This window comes from Ictidomys tridecemlineatus, chromosome 4, assembly GCF_052094955.1.
Source record: "Ictidomys tridecemlineatus isolate mIctTri1 chromosome 4, mIctTri1.hap1, whole genome shotgun sequence".
Lineage (NCBI taxonomy): Eukaryota > Metazoa > Chordata > Mammalia > Rodentia > Sciuridae > Ictidomys > Ictidomys tridecemlineatus.
In genome coordinates, this window is record NC_135480.1 from 10,707,885 (window position 1) to 10,723,726 (window position 15,842).

The following is a 15,842-nucleotide window of genomic DNA, read 5'->3' on the forward strand; positions in this document are numbered from 1 at the left end:
GGGAGTGAAGGGAGGAGAGGCACATGGAGGTAGGAAGGATAGCAGAATGATGCAGACACTATTACCCTGGAACCTATATGAGTACACGACCAGTGTGATTCTTCTACATCTGTACACCCAGATGAATGAGAAGTTACACTTCATTGATGTAGTGTCAAAATGCATTCTACTGTCTTTTATAACTAATTAGAACAAATAAAAATGATGACATGAACAAATCAGTCACTGTTTATAACTATTTAATTATCAGAGAATTCTGTAACAATTTATTGAGAAAATTATTAAGACAGATAAGAGTCCATCAGGTTAGCTGAATACAAGATCTCCATATGAAAATAAACTTCTTAGTGGGTGACAAATTGCTAAGAAGGACTTTGAGTCATAGATCACTATGTCATTATTGGCCTGTAGCTCAGAGGAGTTCAAAGTACAAACAGACATTGCTCCCTCAAGAGTCATTCTTTACCATCTTGCCCTTCACATGACATTTTCATGATTTAAAATTTTTTAAAAAAATTTTTTGTAGTTGTAGATGGACAGAATGCTTTTATTTTATTTGTTTATTTTTATGCTGTGCTGAAGATCAAACCCAGGGCCTCATGCATGCTAGGCAACTGCTCTACAACTTAGCTACAGCCTCAACCCTCATGATTTAATCTAGAAAGTTAAAAGGGGAATAAAATTCCCTTGTTTTAGCAATAATGATAATAATGATATTATGTCACCACTCATGGATATAAAAATACTTGGCTAAGTTCCTGAAAACAGGCATTAGCTTTTTGTTGCATACATTAAATATTTTAAAATAAATTTTTAAAATGTATTTATTTTTAAGTTGTAGATGGACACAATATCTTTATTTTATTTATTTATTTTTATGTGGTGCTGAGGATAAAACCCAGGGCCTCACATGTGCAAGGCAAGTGCTTTACCCCTGAGCTACAACTTCAGCCCACATTTAATATTTTTTGAATATTAAAATATGTAGATCGGGTAGTGTAGATCCATGGTAAAGAGTTGACCTAGCATGAGCAAAGTCCTGGGGTCCAATTCCCAGAAGCAGGAAAAAAGAAAAAAAAAAACCCCATAATGATATCAGGTTTTCAGTCAAAGCTCTAAGAACTTCTGCTAGTCCCCAAATCACCAACATACCCTAGGTTAGAGACTCCATGGAGACACTCTCTTATCCTTCCCTTGATCCTGCTTCTCTGGTGCCATTCTTGCCCTTAGGGGTCTTCAGGGTAGTGAGCAAGCCGGTGCAGCCACCACTCACATGCCACAGACCCCTGCCATAGACCTAGCGCACCCAAAGCCCACTCAGACTCTGGCTGCAAGCCCTCATGTACCCAGGGAGGCCCACTGTACAGGTCATTGGACATCTGAACTTGTTTCCTTCCCTTTATGCATCTAATCATGCCATCCAGATGGACCTCTTTGTCTAAATCCATCTTCTCTTTCACACCCAGGAACAAGAAGGAAGGGGAAAGCGGGAAGGCTTTCTTACCAACAGTTTCCAAAGCTAACAGGTTCTCATGTTGTGTGCTGCCCTATTTGTGCTGTTCCTAAGAGTGGAGAGAGCACCGACATAATCCCGGACACAGTTGACCACGGAGACCTTTCATCCACCTGCAAGTTGACTCATACGTCACCTCCCACCAGCGGGATCGTCACACGATCCACCGACTACACGCACGCTCCGCACTCTCTGCTTGGGCAAAGGACTTCTTTCCAGGGAAGGCAGACGTTTCTTCACATGATACGTTCTTAGCTCTATTTGCAATTCACTTCAAAATCACAGAAGCAGACCAAGGACATGTAGGGTGGGGGGACACCTGTACACCCTACCCAGCTCTACTCACTGTTGATCTTCCACTCCTCCGGCTTCAGTTATAAACCTCCGTGGTTCACTTCTACTAAAAAATGACAGATATTTCAACATGTATGCATGATTTGACGGCCAGATTGCATCCATATATCCCACCCCAGACCCAGGCATTGACAAGATCAATACATAGATGCAGCGCCAAAGCAAGAACGGACCCACCAAGGACCAGCAGGCTCTAAGTGCTGGAAACCCTCATGGTCCCAAGCCACACACAGGCCACGTTCCAGTGAGCGGTGGGGCTCTGCTCCTATGCACTTCCACAGGGAAATGAGAGATCCAGTGTGGGAGACCAACCTTACACGTGACAGAGTCACACTCCCCGGCTGGGTGCTGAGGTGCTCAGTCGCAGAAATGTGGCAGAGCTTTCCCCACCCTTCTTGGGTTCGAGGGTCCATGTCTGGTGCATGGGTGTGTCTTGCTACAGCCCCGTGGGTGAAGCTGTGCTCACCTGTTCCTTTGTAATCTAACCCCTTGCCCTGTTTAGGATAGAATCTTCCATGGAAGTGCCTTGTGTGTGTCCCCTTCTCTTACTGTGCCCTTGGATGTGGCCTACCCAGGTGTCAGTCAACCTGCTGACAGTGGACATCATGAAGATACTCAGCCCCCTGAAACCTGACCCCTAGCCTCATTTGAACAGCTTCTCCTCAATAAAAGGGGTCAGCGCCTGCTCTCGCTCTCTCTCTTCCTGCGGACCCTTAAGGTCAGAGGAGCCGTCACAGCGACCCCAAATAAAAAGGTATTTGTGTCTCTTTTGTGGTTATTTCGTGCAGCCCAGTCAGCCCGGTTCAACTGGAGTGACCACTGAGCCTTTTAGTCGCTATCCAGACTGTTCCCCAGCAGTTTCCCTGAACATGGAGGGTTCTCGTTCCCTGGGCTCAGGACTGCTGGCCTCCTGTGAGGCTCTGTTCTGATACATCTGGTCTACCCAGGGTACCCGTACGACATAAAGGAACCCACGAGGAGAATGGCCACGAGGGAGGTGGCCCAGGCCTGTCGTGTCTTCTTGACCATCCGCCCACTCAGTAGGGTGCTGGACCTCGCTGGAGGAACCTGCCCAGTGCTGGGAAGGAGAGCACTGAGGACAGGAAGCCACAAACATCCCGGGGAACAAGAGCGCTCTGCCCAAACCGGCCACTTAGAAAGGGGATAATTATGTCCAGCAAGTGAAAGGAGGGGCGCTGTGGCTCCCAGGAGGAGTTGAATGAAGCTTTAAATATTTGTTGTTGTTCTTCTTCTTCCAGGAGAAGTAGGCCAAATAATCTCAGGATTCATAAAATGGAGCAAGAAATCCATCAACAGAGACACTTCGGGTTACTGACGGCATTTTTTCTGCTTTGCTTCACAGTTTTCTGTCATTGACCAGAGAGACATGGCACCCTAGCATCCCTCCCTTGCACTGAGGAGGACAGTAAAAGTGTGTGCGGAGAACACTTATGAACGAAGGGCAGAGGTGACAGGAAGCTGCCCGTGTCGGGTTGGGTTTCTATCTCATCCTTCCCAGTTTGCAATCCCCCCCATCATCCAGGTGCTCCCCCAGCCCTCGTGTCTTCTTCTCCCCTCCGGCTCCTGGCTCTGACCTTTTCTCCAGGACGTGCCGTCACCCTGTCCTCTGCTCTTGATTCTCCACGGATTTCCTTCTCTCTGCTCTCCCTCCGTCAGGACCCCCGTCAACACCTGTAACCAAATGTTGGCAATTTCTTTTTCCACCACACTGTTCGGTTGACGACTTTGTTTTTTTTTTTTTTGTTTTGTTAAATTTCATTTTTGTTATTTTTGGAGTAGTCACAAGAAGGATGGAAAGAGATTAACCTCGGCTCAACATGTGCTCCTGATGCAATCTCGGGTGATGTGTGCCATGTGCTGATTGTCACTGTGGTCAGGTGTGTTGACAGAGAGAAATGTGATGGGAATAGCCCTGTAGTGGTAAAGGGCAGGAGTTTTGCTTTGTTTTTTTCCTTTTAAAACAAATATTACTCTCTCTAAATCTCCTTTTGACATTTCCTTCTGTAGATAGAAACCCTAATCTTCCTAGATTTTTCTGAAGACATGGAACATAAATCCAAAGCAGTTATTGCAACTGCAAGGAAAGATGTTTCAGCTGTGTTTACAGAAAAAAAAAATTAGCTAAGGCTTACATAATCCATTGTAGAATTTATCTGTCTGAAGGACACTGCTAGTTGGACGTCCCAGTGTCCCCCCAAGTCAATAGGGAAGAGGCAGAAAGGCCAAAGAGGACAATTAAGTATTAGACGTCTTAATACAATGTTCCCTCTCTGGGTTCTAAGGACTGTATGCCCTTGGAAAAGCCATCAGTACATCTGCAGCTCAGTAAATGGAGACAACACTTTCTTCATAGGAAAGCCCCAGGATCACAGAATGACTCAGGTCAATACACTCAGACCTGTGCAGGGTTCAGATGGGCCACTCAGGCAGCCTCATTCCTCTCCAAACAAGGCAGCCCCCTCTCCAATTCCACCCTCCCTTCTTCCTTTACCTTCCCTAAACACGGATACCACCACATCTTTCCCCTTCTGCCCCCCACCCACAATAGCCCACCCTAAAGTAGTTTCCTCAGATTCTGTCTCACAGTTTCACCAGCTCCGTGGCCCTCGGTCTCTTCTCTCCTACTTTATGTGCATGAAACTGGAAAAGACAGCCTTTGTGTTTACAGGCCATGAGGATGCAGAGCCCTCTTTTGTCAAAAAAAAAAAAGAAAGAAAAGAAAGGCCCCGTTGCTTGTTTCCAACTCACGTGGACATGAGAGAAACTCGTTACAGTCTGGTCCCTTTGAGTATGTCATCCAGGAATGAAACCTAAGCCCTTCACTCCGGCAGTGACTGAAGTTCCATGGCAACGGCCATCAAGACTCTGGATGCTACATGAAGTGGCACTACCATGAGCTCGAGCCTTACACTCACATTCAAGTTAAGAAGTAAATAAGAAGAATGAACTGGTGCCATTTTCTGGTAAATGGATGGAACTGGAGAACTTCAGGCTAAGAGACAGGAAACAGACTCAGAGGGTCCCAGGTCAAATGTTTCTGCTAACATGCAGGAGCAAGAATCGAACAAGGAATGTAAAAGTCGTGTCTCACAAACATAGAACGGAGACCAGTAGAATAGAAAATGGGGGCCCAGGGAGAGAAAAGAGGAGAGAAAGAGGAATGACCAGGGAATCCAATGGAGCAAGTTATATCATGTGCACTTCTGACTATGTCTCAGTGGAACCCCTCTTTAATGGAAAAGTATGATTCACTAACAAAAAGACACATTCAGTTTAGTTTAAAATATTTTTTAAAAAAACATTAAGAGGATTGTAAAACACGATCAAGTTTGTTTAATCCCAGAGACGCAGGATTGGTTCAATAGATACAAACCCATAAGTGTAATTGACCACACGAATACAATGAAGTACAATGACATGAACGCATCAGTAGGTGGCAGAATTTGACAAAATTCAACACTACCTCATGATAAAGGGGCTGAGGCTGTAGCTCAGTGGTAGAGAGCTCGTCTAGCATGGATGAGGCACTGGGTTCGATCCTCGGCACCACATAAAAATATATACAGGTAGTGTGTCCATGTATAACTAAAAATAAAAAAATAAAACACACAAAGAGCTGGGCGTGGTGGCGCCCACCTGTAACCCCAGTGGCACGGGAGGCTGAGGCAGGAGGGTTGTGAATCGGAAGCCAGCCTCAGCAATGGCGAGGCGCTAAGCAGCTCAGTGAGACCCTGTCTCTAAATAAAACAGAAAATAAGGCTGGGGATGTGGCTCAGCGGTCGAGTGCCCCTGAGTTTGATCCCTGGTACTAAAAACAAAACTACAAAGAAATATTTGGAGAGCAATTGCAAGAGTGGGGCAGATTAGTCCAAGCACAACCCTAGGGGCTCAGTCTTTCTATCTGCCCTGATGGGTTTGAGGGGGTCCTGTGGCCACAGCAGAGCAATAAGTGAGTTCCTTTAGGATCCTTGTCACAGCTGTGGAAGGGGACAAGGACATGGAAAGACACTGGAAACAACTGCCGCATTAGGAAGTGAGTGTGCATCATGTGGCAGCACGCAGCCTCGCTCTTCTGCCAGGGGACCAGGAAGCAGGTGACCCAGGTGAAGGTAGATGGCTGGAAGAGGAGCTGTCCAATGCGTGGCTCGGCTGCACAGAGGGCAGGTCACAGGGGAGAAAATCTCTGTGGCCAATGGCAAACTAGGGGAGCTCCCACCAGGTCATCATTGTCTGTGGCTCTTACCCTGTCTGTCCCATAGAGCAGCAGTGGCCAGAGCCTCGGGTGATGGAGCAGGTAGCTCTGGGGAGGCTACCTGCACAGCGGTGGCAGGGAACCTCACAGGACCCCCGCTCCCATCAGAAGACTGCAAGGCGGCTCTAACGTGAACAGGCACACTCACGCACGGGGCTGTTACAGGCTTATGCTTGCACTAGGGCCCCTCAGAAGGCAGCCAGCCATGGCTTCCAAACGCCTGACGCCACCCCCACAGACATGGACCGTGGCAAGGAAGCATCCTACTGCCCGCAGTCGTAAGCTGACGTGGGCCGAGCATTTGAATACACCTTGGCATTTCCATGATCTTATAACCCACCTACAGCAGTACTGATCTCATGAATGAGTGACCCCCTCAAATCAGCAGCTAAACGCGGGAGACCTAGTCACTGTGGACAAAGCAAGTATGAGCAGCCGTCAGGACAATTAATGGCCATGACTGCAGCACATGTCCCGGCACCTATAGGACGTCAATCAAGAATCCCGTGGAATGAATCTGACCTGGCTTTCCTACATACGTATGTGAGTATGCCGCAGTGGATATCACCATCTATACACCCGCAAAACACTAACTAGGAAAAGAAGAAAAAAAACAAAAGACAAACAAACAAAAACTAAAAATAAGTAGCAGAAAGATCAATAGAGTGGAGGAAAGGGAATAGGGTCAGGATACGGAGTTAGTGGGAAGCACCAGGGACCAGATTAGAGCAAACTGTACTCCACAAGCGGGAACACAGGGTGACTTGCTCTTCCTTTGTCATATAACCTGCCAGAGGGGGACCCATAAAGGCTAGTGGACATGGGATGAAGACTAAGCCCTCTGGGGTGCACACTCCCAGGCCCATGAGTGAGGGGGATACACGATATGGTTTGAGAAAAGATTACTAGCCAAAGATCTTTAACCACTACCAAAAGAAAATATCTCCAGTCATTACGGGCTTCCCCCACCAGAGCCACAGGGACCAACTGGGTCAAGAAATATGGCATTGTTACTGGGAATGGGCCACATGCCAGCACTACGCTCACTCACAGGGACCAGGTTGCCTGTAGTAACTCCTGTTAAAAATACCTTAGGTTTCTTCTTTGAACTTTTCTGTTTGAAGAACGAGCAAGTGCCATTGCTGAGGACCAGAACACAACAGACTGCAGGACGTTCAGGGGGCTGCCTCGGTCCTCCACTGCCTCCACAGGGAGAGGGAATGGGAAGCACGCCTCGTCTGTGGAGGGGTTTTAAATAAAAACAAAATTGACTAATCATGGTCTGCTTCCCCTTGTCACAATGGACCGGCTTTTCTTAAAAAAATAAAAAAAAATAAAAAAACCCAACACCAGTGCTAAGTTCTGAATGATGGTACAGTGATCATCACCTGGAGCAGGTCACTCCTAGCCCCGGTCCTGATTCCCCCTTGGGGCCGTGTGGTCATTCTGGGACTCAGGTCTTCCAACAAGTGGCACCAGATGTCTGAGGGCCTGATATCCTCCCAGGCAGTGCCAGATGTGGGAAGGGGCCCATAGTGAGGCTGCTCGATGGTCCACATCTGGACGAGATGTTGTCACCTCCCCACATTTCTTTGGCCAGAATGCAGCACATGACCACGTTACCTGGAGACCGTGATGTCCTTGTGAGTCCTGGAGGAAAGGAAAATGCATCCGTGAATAGCTCTCTAGTTTCTTGTTGTTGCTGTTGTTCTTTTTAGATAAACCTGACTCTAGTATCTTTGACATATTTAATACATGGAATATAACTTAATCTAATTAGGATCCCATTCTTGTGGCTGGACAGGATGTGGAGTTTCACTGGTTGTGCACTCACCTATGAACATAGGAAAACTATGTCTGACTTCATTCTACTGCCTTTCCTATTCCCATCCCCATCCTTCCATTCCCCTTTGTCTAATCCAATGAGCTTCTACTCTCTGCCCTCCTTCGTAGGTTTCAGCATCTGCAGATCAGAGGGAAGTCAGCCTTTGGTTTTCTGGGATTGGCTTATTTCACTTAGCCTGGTAGTCTCCGGTTCCATTCGTTTACCAGCAAATGTCATAACTATATTCTTCTTTGTTACAATGACCCTTCCCAGGTGATTGCCAGCCTTTTCCTTTATTCTGGGAAAGGCAGTTTAATTCAGGAGTCACTTCTACGTCCACAAGATGCAGCATTTGAAAAAATTGAAAAAGCGAAAAAAAAAAGATGCAGCATTTGCCTAATCCATGCACGTGTGTTAAAGTGGAGGCAGAAGGATGCGTTCCTGCCTGGTCACAGACCACCATCTCTCGTCCACCCCAGCTGGCCCCTCCTCTTCCTGCGGCTGTTCCTGAACTCTGTGTGGGAGGAGCAGCACCCTCTCCACAGAGTCCTTCCTGTCCTCCTCTTTCTGAACCATAAGCCACGAGAAGCAGGGCTCCGGGTGGACGTGAGGACAGTGGTGGCTGCGGGAGTCTGAGCAGGAGCTGAGCTCAGAATCCAGCAGCCTGAGGCCTCGGAAGTTTGTGTGCTGAGGTGGTGGCCACAGGCAGGGAGAACCCGTCTCCCATCACCCAGGAGAGCACCCTGCTTGGAGACAGGCAGTGAGGAGGCAAGTGCTGTTCAGAGGCCTCAATTCCATGGCCAGGAGGTCTCCAGTGAACAAGTGTGTGTGTGTGTGTGTGTGTGTGTGTGTGTGTGTGTGTGTGAGAATGGGTACACAGTCTCTGGAACTGTTTCTCCTTTTGCCATGTTAGTTTATCACTCACCGGAGATGGTCCAAATAAGGTGATAAAATAGTCTTGGGACCTTGGTGGGTTTCTTGAAGAAAAAGTCATGGACACCACACAGGAAACCACACGATATTTTTTTACAAGCGTGTGCACCGATTGCCTTGACACGACTAGTGAGAAGTTCAGAGCCTTCTTGTTCCTGGTCAGTGATCTGACAAAACACTACATGGAACAACCTTCGGGAATAGGTACCTGTGGGTTCATCACGGGATCCCAGGCTGATGGGAGTCCCCAGAGGGGTCCAGCAGTTTCCCTCCAGGACGGAAGGTGCACCTGGATATCGAGATTCCAGTACAAGGCTGACTTCCTTCTCGGCGGAGTTGGGGCCAGTGGGACTTACATGAGGCTCTCCTCCAGTGCATCCGTTCCACCAGAGGAATGGATCTGAACTAAAGGGATTCACAGGGAGGAGGGCCTTGCAGTGTGGCAGCCGGGGCCCCCTCTCTGCTGACCATTGCCACTCTCAATAGATGGCTGGGCCTTGCTTGAGGAACGTGCCACCAAATGAAAGTCTGTCCCAGGCTGCGAACCAGAGACTAGGGGGGCAGCCAGCTACAAGCAACAAGAGAACTAAAAAGACAGGAGAGCTTGGGTTCCCTGCAAAAACAGAAGCCACTTAAGATGATGTAAATGGTAATGACACGTCTAGCCCCAAGTGAGACAAGAGTTACATTTGGCCAGCACAAAAAGTTGATTGAAGCTTTTCAAAAAAAGAAAAGAAAAAAGAAAATCTGTGGGCACTCTATGGAACAGCAGGCAAAGTGATGTCAGGATTTATGAGATGGACCAGCAGAGTGCTGTTCTGAGACTGGCTGGCTTCCCTGATACCATTCACCTTGCTTAACTTCCGAGTTTTCTGCAGCTGGTCAGAAAAAACAAACCTCTCATCCCTCCAGGTCACTTGCATTAAGGAGACAATGGAAGAGTTAGGTGGAAAACCCATTGTTGCAGAAGCACAAGGGAGTGAAGGTACGGTCCACACCTGTTGTGAGTTTCTACCCTCGTCCTTTCTGGTTTGCAGCTTCAGGTACTATCCCACTCCCACTCTAAATCTCTTTTCTCCTTTTCTGCAAAAACTCCTGGCTCTGAACCAATTTTTTTCTCCAATACATATTTGGATCTTGGTTTCTTCTCCTCTTATTTCTCTGTAGATTTCATTCTATCTTCTCTGCATCTCTCAGGAAATCTTCGAAACCTATAATCAAATAATGGCAATTTAGCCTTCAACCACGCTGTTGAGCAGACACAGGCCACCATCTCTCTTCCAACCCCAGCTGAATGTGTGGTGCTTTTGCTGTTTAAATTTCATGTTTGTTATTTTTTTTTTTGAGTTTCCAGAAGGAGATGAACAGAGATCAACCTCATGTCACAGTGTTCTTGATGCAATGTCAAGTCATGCACTTAATATTTTGATGTGTATTGTGGTCACCTGTTTGATTGATTGACAGATAACAATGATGATCACAAGTTGGGTTGGCAAACGGAAGGTTTCTTTTTTTTTCTTTTTAACCAAATGTCATTCACTCTAAATCTCCTTTTGCCATTGACTTGTGCACACAGAAACATTTAATCTCCCTAAAGTTTAGTCAAGACAGAAAGACAATTTGATGGAAGGCAGATGTATTCACAGAAACGAAAGATGTTTTGGTTTTATTTTATTTACAGGAGGGAACTAGCCCAGCTTTGCAAATGCAGTTTAGAATTTGTCTCTATGGAGGACACCACTAGTTGGATTTCTGACTCCCTCTCAAGTCTATAAGGAAGAGGTGGCAAGCCCGTCTGGGGATGGCGGCAAACTCTATTGTTGAGTCTGGAAAAAAGAAATCATTAAAGTTTTAGGAATTACAGACTCCACCATCAGTTAGGCAGTTTGAGCAGAAGGGACATTTAAATGCAGGGGAAAAAAACCCTGCATCCCTCAAAGGCGGACATGCGCTTCGTACTGGTTTGGTGACAACTGGGAAGGGGGACGGTCTTAAGAAATGCCATCCTCTGGGCTCTTTGCAGTGAAGGCTCGGGTGTCTTCACACTCTGTACTATCATCTCCCTTTTTAAAAATTTCATTTTTTGTCTCTTTTTTTTGACTCTTTTTATTTATACCTAACATTAGGATTCATTTTGAAAGAATTCTAAAAAAGCAGGGAACAAGATTTGCTCTAATCACATCCCCAGTACTTGCCCTGTTCTTCCCTTCCTCCCTCCCCCATTCCATTCCTCAGTCCTACCCATCTTTCTGTTGTTCACCTAGACTTTTTCCTTAATTAGTGCCATTGTGCATATCCATAATGGGGAGACCCACTGTGCTATATTCGTGGATGTCCCTACAGAAGGGAGGTCAGATTTATTCCACGGCTCTCTCCTTATCCCATCCTTCCTCCTGCTCAGTCCAACACGTGACCTCTACTTCACGGATCTTTCTCATTTTTAAGAAAGTTCTCACCCCCTTTTCTTTTCTTGGGCTTTTTATCTTTTATTTTTTCTAGTTTCTGCATATCAGAGAAAACATTTACCTTTGGGGTCTGGTTTATTTCACTTTTCATGTTTGTCTCCAATTTCATCCATTTACCAGCAAATGCCATCACTTAATTCTTATTTGTGGCTGAGTAATAATCTTTTGTGTACCTATAGCACATTTTCTTTAGCCATTCATCTCTTCTCTAGATTGGCTCCTGTGAATTGTGCTGCTGTAAATAGGGATGGGGCCATGTCCCTACACTGTGGTGATTTTAAATCTTTTGGATATCCCCACAAGGAGTGGGCTAGCCGGGTTATGTGCTGGCTCCATTCCTGCTTTTCTGAAGTGTCTCCATGCTGCTTTACAAAGTGGTCACACTAATTTAAAGTACCATCAACAATCTAGGAGTGTGTCTTTTTCCCACATCATTGCCAATAAATATAGGAGAAAATGTTCACTATCTCTACTGATTAGGGACATGCAAACTAAAAGTACATTAAGGTTTCCTCTCACCCTAGTCAGGATGACAATTCACATTCTACAGTCAACATCTCTAAGACCCAAAGTCCTCCATTTCATTTTTTAGAATGAATAAAAATGATGTTATTGAATAATTTATTTTTATTTTATTTAAAGAATGCATAGAATTTGGGCTCATTCTGACAAAATAATACAGGCAAGGAATTTTATTTTACTTTTACTTTTAAAATTTTATTTAAAAAGAATTTTATTTTTACTCCCTCTTTCCCTTCCCTCCTCCCTCCCCTTACTCTCTCTCCTTCCTTCTATTCCTTACATTCCTTTATTTATTTATTTTTATTGGTATTTCCACATACATATGCAGGTGAAATTATTTTTGATGCATTTATATATGTATATAACATATTTTTAAATTTATTTCATATTTCTACCTTTTCCTTTTTCCTCCCTCCCTCTCATTCACCTTCTTCTAATCAACTCATCAACCCTATATCTTTATGATGTCCTATCCCCTCCTCCGTCACCATTTTTTGTCTTATTTTGCTCTATATTTCACATATAAGAGAAAACATTTGGCTTTTGATTTTATGAGTCTGGTTTATTTTACTTAGCATGATTTTCTTCATTTCCATTCATTTACCAGCAAATGCCATTATTTCATTCTTCTTTATGGCTGACTAGAACTCCATTATGTGTGTGTGTGTGTGTGTGTGTGTGTGTGTGTGTGTGTGTGTATCACATTCTCTTGATCTATGCATCTGTTGATGGGCATGTGAGTTGATTCCATAATTTGTCTATTTTGGATTGTGCTGCTATAAAGTGGCTGTATCATGATAGTGTACTGATGTTAATTCTTCTGAATAGATACTGAGGAGGGATAGCTGGGTCATATTTTGGTTTCTCTATTAGTTATTTGAGGAGTCTCCACACTGCTTTCTCTAGTGGTTGCACTAATTTGAAGTCCCACCAACAATCCTTGAGTGCACACCCACATCATTTATTGTTTCCTGCAAATGACATCATTTCATTTTTCTTAGTGGCTGAAGAAAACTCAATTGTGCTTTATGAACATGGGGGGTCTTTCCGTATTCTGAGGTCTTCTTCCATTTCTTTTTTCAGTGTTCTATATTTTCATTGTAGAGTTCTTTCAGTTCCTTGGTTAGATTAGTTCCCAGACATTTAATTTGGGGGTTTTCTAGCTATAGAATCATGTCATCAGCAAACAGTGATAGTTTGTCTTTTTCTTTTTTTATTTGTATCCGAGAATGGAGAATAGATGCAGAAAAGGCCTTTGATAAAATACAGCAACCAGTATGCTAAAAACACTGGAGAAACTGGACATTAACTCAACATTTAGAGGCCACATGCAACAAACCCAAATGTCACGACCCCCTTGCCCGCAAGGAAGACGCGACTCAGGAATCTTCTTTCAGCAGTTTATTCAGGCCCTTGATATTCTTCTAATAATTCTTCTAATCCTCCTCAGATGCCCCTCCCAGCCTTAATAAAGCACCGCGAACCCCAATGCGAAGCTGCCACGTGGACCCTTCTCACAGGGTGCTAGAAAACGACACGCCAACTTTCTCTGATAAGGAGTTGACAATACGCCAACTCTCTCTGATATGGAGTTGTCCTTCACAGACCACAGCGGAGCCAGCGCCATCATGTAATGGCGACCACAGTCCGCAGGAACGGCTCACCACACCCAAAGCCAGCATCTTTGGGTGAATGGATGAAACCAGAAAGTTTTTCCTCTAAAAAAACAGGGGACCAGACAAGGATGTCACCAAACCAGTATGAAGCAAGAGAAAGAAATACAAGGATACAAATAAAAAAAGAAAAAGACAAACTATCACTGTTTGCTGATGACATGATTCTATAGCTAGAAAACCCCCAAATTCTACCAGAAGACTTTAAAGCTAATTAATGAATTCCGAAAAGTAGCAGTATACAAGACCAACATCATAAATCAATAGCTTTCCTATAGCTGCTGAGAAGGAATCCTTCTCACAATAACCTTAAAAATTAAATGCAGCACCTAGTGATGGCTGCACCTGCCTCATGACTGGATTGACCAATGTCATTAGGAGAGAGCTTGTACCCACGCCTGCAGGTTCCCTGTGTTTATGACCCCTGCTAACCGGGCACTGGGACCAGTGAGACAGAGTAACTGGAACTCCCTGTGCACTTTACCCAATTGCTCTATTTTCTCTTCAAACTGGAAGTATCAAGCTCCAGGTCGAGACCTTAGCTAAGAAACTCCCGCTGCCTTCAATAATACAGGGCCAGGAGAGACCCTGGCCCTGTATTATTGAAGGCAGCGGGAGACCTCCCAAAGGTGGAAGGTGGTACTTGAGAGTAGAAAGGTACTGGACACGCTGACCGCAGGGCAGGGAGGTGGCGGGGCCCTCGTGAAGACAGAACCATGTGTCTATCCCCCTGATAATTCCCACGATGTGCCGTGCGGGGCGCTGCAGAACTGGGGGCACTGTGGGCACACCCGTGCCACCCGCCCTCCAGGCCACCCCTGCATCCGCACCACCAGGGAGGGGAGGCACTGCCTGCGGAGGCCTGCTGAGGGACTGAGGGGACCTGTTCAGTCTGTCGTCTCCGAGCACTGCTGGGAACCATCACCCATCTCGTGTCAGCTTTCACCAATAAGTCACGTGCTTCACACACCGACTCCAGCCACTGTCTTTGGCCTTCGGCGGCTCACCCCGCTGCCCGGGCACAGGTGGGCTGTGGACCTGACAGCTCGCATCTGTTGGTCCTCGTGCTTATTGTCATGCTCCCTCGGTGGATCCCAAAATCATGATTTATTATTATTACTTCTCCATCCAACAGTTTTCCGGGACACTGGGAACCCCACAATATACACAGGAATGCTGGGTCCGGGGCACTCGGAATGTTCCCCAGGGTGCAGAGAGAGCAGGAGATGCACCGTCTGTGGAGAATTGTAAAATAAAAGCATATTGGAATCAATTCCCTCTAGTTTTCCTTGACACCAGGGGATGAATGTCCTAACACGGGTGAAACGTAGTCCACTCTGAAGATTTTTTGGTCTAAGTTTAACTAAGTGTTTACAATGATTGTGACCTGGAGCAGATCACACCCAGCCCCGTCTCCGGGTCCACTCTGGTCCATGCAGTCATTCGGGGACTCAGGATCTTGCAGGAAGGGACTCCAGATGTCTGAGGACCTGAGACCTCTGCTGGCTCTCTTGCATGTGGTGGCGGATGATAGAAGGGACAAATGGGGAGGTAGCTCTCTGGGCCACATCTGGACAAGTTTGTCACTCCTCCACATTCCATTGTCCAGAACTCACAAACCACATGGTCACAACCCCTGGACACTGTGGCTCTCCCGTGTGTCCAGGAGGAAAGGGAAATAGCTCTCTAGATTTTGTCTTTATTATCATTGGGACTACAGCACACACCGTTTAAAACTGCTGACCTGCGTGAGCTCACACTTCATTTCACTTCTCAGGATGTCCTCAGCAGGAACCTGAAAACACCTTGGTGACCATGACCCTTCCCAGGCGATGGCCAGCCTATTCCCTTATTCTGGGAAAAGTGACTGAATTCAGGTGTCACTTCTACCTCCACCAGATGGACAATTTGCCCAGATCCATCCATGCACATGTGTTAAAGTGGCGGCAGAAGGATGCTTTCTGGCTAGACCCGGGTCACCATCTCTCGTCCACCCTAGCTGGCCCCTCCTCTTCCTGCGGCTGTTCCTGAGCTCTGTGTGGGAGGAGCAGCACCCTCTCCACAGAGTCCTTCCTGTCCTCCTCTTTCTGAACCATAAGCCACGAGAAGCAGGGCTCCGGGTGGACGTGAGGACAGTGTTGGCTGCGGGAGTCTGAGCAGGAGCTGAGCTCAGAATCCAGCAGCCTGAGGCCTCAGAAGGTTGTGTGCTGAGGTGGTGGCCACAGGCAGGGAGAGCCCGTCTCCCATCACCCAGGAGAGCCCCCTGCTTGGAGACAGGCAGTGA